Source organism: Chrysochloris asiatica, unplaced genomic scaffold (genome assembly GCF_000296735.1).
Source record: "Chrysochloris asiatica unplaced genomic scaffold, ChrAsi1.0 scaffold00183, whole genome shotgun sequence".
NCBI lineage: Eukaryota > Metazoa > Chordata > Mammalia > Afrosoricida > Chrysochloridae > Chrysochloris > Chrysochloris asiatica.
This window is the reverse complement of record NW_006408701.1, coordinates 1,240,480-1,247,916: the sequence shown is the minus strand read 5'-3', so window position 1 is coordinate 1,247,916 and position 7,437 is coordinate 1,240,480. Positions and strand designations below refer to the sequence as shown.

At 43.9% G+C, this 7,437-nt stretch overlaps 1 pseudogene; it reads left to right on the top strand.

The window, feature by feature from the left end:
• Positions 1-6,924: 6,924 nt before the first annotated feature.
• On the top strand, positions 6,925-7,371 carry LOC102828979 (annotated as a pseudogene).
• The last annotated feature ends 66 nt before the right edge of the window (positions 7,372-7,437 follow it).

Below are 7,437 nucleotides of genomic sequence, written 5' to 3'. Positions count from 1 at the left end.
GTTGGCCCAGGATCGGACATTGTTTCGTTCTGCTGTGCATGGGGTCGCTATGAGTCGGTTCCGACTCGATGGCACCTGACAATAACAACAACAACATCAGACATGGTACAGGCACCCCTAACCCATGTGGTAGCATGCTCACTCCACAGGTGCCAGAGGGGAATTTATGCTCAATGACAATAAGAACAATTCTTTCTCCAATTCAACTAAACAGAGGGCATCGTCTTAGCTTTCCTGGGTTGCCACAGCGTCCTTTCGAACACTAGGCACTTAACAACAACAATACAAGGTCTGCAAAAGACTACGAACATTATAAATGTTTACCCCAGATATTTTCATATAAGCAATAAATGGAAAGCAAGGGTTTTGTTTTTCAGCAATGTTCATGTTGTTGTGGTGGTGGTTAAGTGCCATCGAGTTAGTCCCAATTTACAGCGATCCTGTATAGGGTTTCTGAGGAGTGGCTGGTGAGTTTGAACTGCCGATCTTGTGGTTCAAACCGACCTTGTGGTCCAGTACTTCAGCCCACAGCACCCCTTCAAGACAAGCGACAAACCAGAGGCCACCAAAATGCCTATCATTAAATGTTGTTGTTGTTGTTAAGTACTGTTGAGTCACTTTGACTCATAGCAACCCTGTATAGGGTTCCAAGGAGCAACTGGTGAGCTTGAACCACCGAACTTGTGGTTCAAACCGACATTGTAGTCTAGCGCATTAACCCACAGCACCACACCAGGACTCTCAGGTAAATATGTATGCCATCACAGGTGTGTCTCCTTCTAGACCTGGCTTTCTTCATCTCCAATATCTCCTTTCAAAGTTGTACCTAATTTTATTACCAGTTTTCATTTCAATCCATTGAGGAGTGGGGTGACTCTGATTTTGTTTCTTAGCCAGGAATTCCTTGATCTTGAAAGTCTTATGAGAAGATAGAGGGAGGGTAGAAGACGGTATCACTCACCACAGTGAAAATATATTCATGCACTTCCTGTACAATTAAAAAAGACATAAAACTTCATGAGGCCAAATTGACAACTGCATCTGAAAAGGTTAGCTAGGAAGCTTGGGGAGTGGGCAGTGAGTTTATGCTGGAGAAGGAACAACTGGGAAAAGCAGGGTGAGAATTGCCGCACAACTTAAAGAACGTAATCAGTGTTCAGTGAACTGTAAGGGAGAAATTGTTAAATCAGTGGATGTCTTGCTGTATATATTCTTAAAACAGCTAACATAAACAAAATCCATTTTTTAAAAAGACACACACTAGCTCATAACTTTACTGCAAGAGCAGTTGCCACAGCCTGCTTGAATGTTTGGGCAAACTGTATTCCAAGCAAAGTTTACAAGTGAGTTTTTATCGATTCATTTAACCACATATTTATTTATTCAGCAAGCATTTCTCAAGTCACTGCTCTATGTCAGGTGCTTCGTGCTCATTGGTGATGAACAGAAAATACTCTGATCCAAGGTAGTGCACCCATTCAATTGATTGTGGAGACCAGACGAGGTAACCAAACCACAGGAGAAGTTGATGTGGCCCTTTAGAAACCCCATAGTCATTGTGTATGATTAATGGCTACTAATAAAATAAAGGGGGTGTTAGGCAGTTAGAACAGGGAAAAGAAGAGGGTCTAATGTCACACCCCACACAGAGGGTCTAATGTCTCAGCAGAAAAATTAGACCAATCTCAGTGATAAGGAGATTCTGACAGGGGGCAGGGAAAAGAACTGTTGTAAAGGGCAGGCAGTTAGTCAGTCATGAAACTGGGGACCAAGATGCAGAGTAAGCATATTTAAACAAATTCCTCAAATTAGCTACTCAGACATTTGAACCAGAAATATAACTCATGCCCCTGACAGAAAGATATATAAAGGAAAAGCCAAATTGTATTCAGGGCTCCACCTCTTCATTCATGACATGGAAGCTGTTCATATCTCTCTGTAAGAACATCTATGCTTAATAAACCTTTCTATTTGCCTAAGCTTCTTGTCTTTCTAACCTCTTTTGTGTGGAGTGAGTGTGTTATGTCTCCCCAGTTCTTTGAAAGGACAGTAGCACTGTTCCAGGGACAACACTTCAACCATGACACTTGGGTGCCGAAACTTGGGAATGACTTAGTCCACCTCGCATCTGGAACGTGAGTAGCATTACCTTCCACACCCCTCCCCACTACTTCTCCTTTCCTGCTCTCATGTACGTCTCTTGAAAGTATTAGGCAACACAGGTATATGAATCTCCAGGCAGATCCCAGAGTCTGAAAATATAAGATGCATTTCCTCCCTCCAGTCCAAGGCTTCAGAAGTTTCCACATGAGTGGCAACCTAGCAGAGGTGGTGCTGTTTAAAGCAGCGACAGGCAAGTATCTTGGGAAGACCCCTTTTAGCAACACACTGTAATATTTTGGATTTTACTGGAGAGTGCAACATGAAATCTGGTCCACTCTTGAATCCTCTTGAATGACTCCAGTGCACAATGTCCAGGTTAGGGACTGTGCCTGACTGGCTAGTTTCAACTGTTCTCCAGCATCATCTCTTTCTTCAACTATGCACCAAACTTTCCGTTCTAACTGGGACACACTGTGGGCCTGGGCCCAGTGAAGCTGCCCTTACAGCCTCTGCCAACCTCTCCCCTATGCACTTATGCTTTCATTTTGCCACTCATACTGCCAGGCTCTGGGGGATCTCATACGGCACTTAGGTTACTGTTTTAATGTAAGGAGACAGTTTGGGCTAGAACTGAGTCAGGATTGGACTTTCTCCAAGACGACATTGCTTGAGAATGCCGTTATTATTTTTTTAAAGCTTTTATTGCTAATTCAGTGAAAGTTTACAGGGCAGATCATCAGTTTTACATTCAACAAATCATATTTTGTTTCATTGCAATGATTATAATCCCCTCCATGTACCATCAGCTAACAGTATTTACCTCTATTCCTTTTTTTTGCGGGGGCGGGGGGGGGAATGTACACATACCATGCAGAAAATATATATTCATTTAAATTTCCAAAGGGCACATTTTGCAAGTCAACCTCCTGCCCGCAGGTACACCATCTTTCTCAGTCCATGGGCCTAGAGTCCTCAGCTGCTCTATCTCTCTATGTCATCGCCTCTGCCACTGTCTCTGCTGTTGCCGCTTTTCTGGCTAGGATCCCACGCTCTATTCCTCTTGATGGTTCCAGGGTCCTCTGTTCCTGAAATGAAAGATTAACTACTCCCCCCTTTTAAGTACATATCTTCTACATTTACAGTTGTGACCATCACAATTAGTCCTGATAACAATTACTCACAAATTGAATCATAAATTCCTATCCCCATCCTCCCCCATCCCTTTTCACCAGACCCACCTGGAAAAAAGGAAAAATACCGAGTGGGGATTTTACCTTATTCGTCTCATTCTGAAACTGGTCACATTCATGAAAGCTTGTAAGCCATCCACATCATGCCTTTATAGCCCCTCCATTTTTGGTAAACTGCCGATCCCTATCCACCCAGTGTACTGAGAAGGTAAGCCTGATCCTTGATATGAAGAAACCTTCCTTTTCTGCTGGAATTTTGAGCAATTGCATCCATGAGCAAAGGTCCAGTTCATCAAATTGTAGCAATTTATGCTTGCTCCCTGCATCAAATTTCTTTATCTTCATCTGGTTGAGTTCTGGTCAGCTAGCCATCCAAGCTAGGTCAAATGGGTATTAGCTGCAACTTTGAGAATTTTTGCATGCTGCCCGCAACTTCATACCAGCTAGCCATTTCATTCTTAACTCTACCCCCCCACCCCCAGTGGCTAGGTCAGTGTCCATGGGCTCAGGAGTTCACACATCTCCCTAAACTTCAGACCAGCCAGGCCTTACACTCTCTCTCTCTCATCTCAAGATCAACAAGTGTCTATGGAACATGGCCAAACTCAGCCCATGTCTTCCTTACAGCATTTCCCCCACATCCACTCACAAGTAAACCAGCATGGTCACCAGTGAGCAAACAAGACTGCCTGTGTGTTCCCTCTGAGTCTCAGTCTTGAAAGGAGGTTTACCTTCCATTATTGGTCTTGAGGGAAGAATTAACAACCTATAAAGGGCATTGGTTGATCAAGCCTTTCTCACCATTGTAACAAACTTGTGAAGGTGAGCAAAGTGGGAGTTAAAAAGGGCCACATCCTGGGCAGTGCCCAAAGTTAGGACACCCAGAAATTGGCACTCTACTCCGCAAGAGAGGCTAACAGGACCTTCCATGGAGATACTCTGACCTGAAACCAAGGCCACAGAATGGCCTGGGAAAATTTGAGACCCTAGTGCCTCCATCTTTGCAGGGAAGTTCCAGGAGATACCCTGACCTCTCACGGGGGGTGGGGGGGATTTTTTCGTCCAGTTATGGGTGCCAAGACAGGGGACACCCAGTCTAGGGACTTACTCCCTCTTCTCAGGTGCCATGAGACAAGCTCCATTGATCCCTGATAATTCCCCTTTGGGACATTTATTAAAGAAATGGAAGAGACTTAACCTCAACAGTCTAAGAGAAAAGAAACTCATATTTATTCATTTATTTTTTAGTGCTACAGGTTAATGCGCTGAACTTCAAGGTCGGTTTGAACAGCAAGGTCGGTGGCTCAAGCTCACCAGTTGCTCTTTGGAAACCCTATACACGGTGGCTGTGAGTCAGAACCGAGTTGACAACACTTTACAATGACAATAATAATATCATCTGGCCTATTAATGAAATAGGGAGACCAGGAGCAATGATCTATTAATGAAAGTCTAAATTATAGTATCCTCCTTCAACTAGACTTGTTTTGTAAAAAGAAAAAAAAAAACAGAAATGGTCAGAAGTCCCCTATGTTCAGGCTTTTATGCTTCTCAGAAAGAAACCGGAAGAATGTGAGGGGTGTGTAGAAGCAAGTCCTAGTAACAAAATGCTACCTCTCACAGTCACCAAAGACCTAAAGAAAGGGGAAGTCACCCTTGGTATCCCACCCGCATATGCTCCCTCAAACCTCCTACCTCGGCAGGAAGTGTCAGGCCCCGAAGGGAAGTCAATGAGGCTTCATATCCCTTTCACCCTGGCAGATCTCAAGCAGTGCAAAGAAAAATTTGGATGCTTCTCAGAGAATCCAGATAAATTCACAGGGGAATTTGAACAGCTGATACTATCTTTCAAGTTAACCTGAAGAGATCTGTTGGTGATACTTTTCCAGTGTTGAACCAAAGATGAGAAAAACTGAATTTGGGCTGCTGTTCAGTCATATGAGGATAGCATTTGTGTACATCAGTCGACTCGCCCAGTTGGTAATCTAGCCATGTCCACTACGAACCCACAGTGGGACTATCAGCTGGGACAGGTGTTCTGCCCCCTGAAGCAAATTCAGTTTATACCCATCATGATAATGTCCAAAAGACATAGAAAACAAGGCAGAAGCAAAAACATCTAAATGTCATGAAACAAAAATACCAAAAGCAAGGCATGTTGAAAAAAATGCAACTTGTGTCTTGCTATACATTTGCCTAAAACCTTTCTAGTACTTGGAATCAACTCTGCCCCTCAGTTGTCATTTTAGTGCCACCAATGTGGAAGTTCACCTATGGGAGTTCTGCCTTTTTTCGTCTGTAGCATCACAGGCCTCAGGGAGTGGAGAGTGAAAGGGATAGCATCCACATTACCAGGGCAATGGGTGGGGACCTGAGGCACCACACATTTGTGGTTAAAGATAGGAATCTTCCCCTCCTGGAAAGGACCAGGCTTCATGGGTCCAGCATCAGAGTTTGATGATTCTACCAGAGGCAACAGAAAATGCCAAAAACATACTGGTTGAATCAAGCCAAAGTCTTCAGAGAAAGCTGAGTTCAATCAACAGGATGACTTGGTGCCAGTCCAAGTCCAAAAGTCTAGACTGAGCCAAGAACTGGGCATGCCAGCTCACCTGCCCCCAACTCTTAAAGCTACTGAATTCCCTCTTCACATTCCCCTTTCTGTCCTCCCACATCCTTTGGACTCAATTCATACAGTTGGCTTCCCTGCTAGAACACTGGCTCTTCTCCATATAGCATCTGGCTTTCTGCCTATGGAAATGTCTTGAGACAACCCAGTCCATGGGACCTCGCTGCCCAGAAGGCAAAACTCTGGGCAGCACACCCACCCCATTTAACCTCATCTTTTTAGTGGGGAGGGGAGACCAGGACTCACCCCATGGGCATCAGGATCTCACTCAAAGACCCCTCCCTGGCAAGGCCCTGTCAGAATGCTCTCAGTTTGGTTGCAACACTTGGCAGTCATAATTCTCAGTGTGAATTCCCAAATTGGTATTCTGGATTAGCAATCAACCACTCGTAAATTTCGGTAGGGCAATTCAGTCTCTAGACCTGAATACTCCTGGGGAAGCTAACAAGACAAGGTTTCTGAATTCTGAAACTTGAGAAACAAATCTTAGACTGTTTCAGCAGTAAAGTTTCTTTCTTTACTGCCTCATCATGGCAACAGGTAGAGTCCAAGAGATGATTTCTAAATGCAGGAAGGTAGGTTTAAGGAAGGCTTCCAGGAAAGTTCATGGGCAAAGTATAAAGGGGGTACATGACAGGAACAATAACACTAGTGAGGTACACACACCTTAAAATAATCAACCATTTGAGACCCAAAGGACAGCACTTACACAAGGATATAGTTCAGAACGGTTTGGAACAGAGAACTGGAAATAGGAAACACAGGGAGGACGTGGGGTAAGTGATGTTTCATCATGGGGATTGTAATCAATGAAATGAAACAAAATGTATATGAATTGTTGGATGGAAAACTGATTTGCTCTGTAAATCTTCACCCAACTCACAACAAAAAGCTAAATAAATATGCAAACTCATTTTAAAAGGGGAGGCTGCCCCGCCATCACAGCTCCTGAGCTGGTACAGTCACCCTTGCACCCTCAGCGCTTCCCTCTTCGCTGGCGCCATGACTGATCAGCTGACCAAAGAGTGGATGGCTAAATTCAAGGCAGTGTTCTCCCTATTCGATAAAGATGGTGATGGTACCATCACAACAAATGAACTTGGGACTGCTATGAGGTCACTGGGTCAGAACCCAACAGAAGCTGAGTTACAGGATATGATCAATGAAGTCGCCGGCAGTAACAGCACAGACTTTACAGAGTTTTTTACTATGATGGCTAGAAAGATGAAAGACACAGTCATGAAGAAGAGATCCATCCACAAGGCATTCTGAGTCTTTGACAAGGATGGCAATGGTTACATCAGCACAGCCTAACTATGCCATGTCATGACAAGCTTAGGAGAAAAACTAACAGATGAAGAAGTAGACAAAATGATCAGAGAAGCAGACATTGATGGTGACAGACAAGTCAACTATGATGAATTCGTACAGATGATGACTGCAAAATGAAGACATACTTTCAACTCCTTTCTTCCCCACCCCCAAAGAGGAATCAAATTTAATCTTTTACTTACC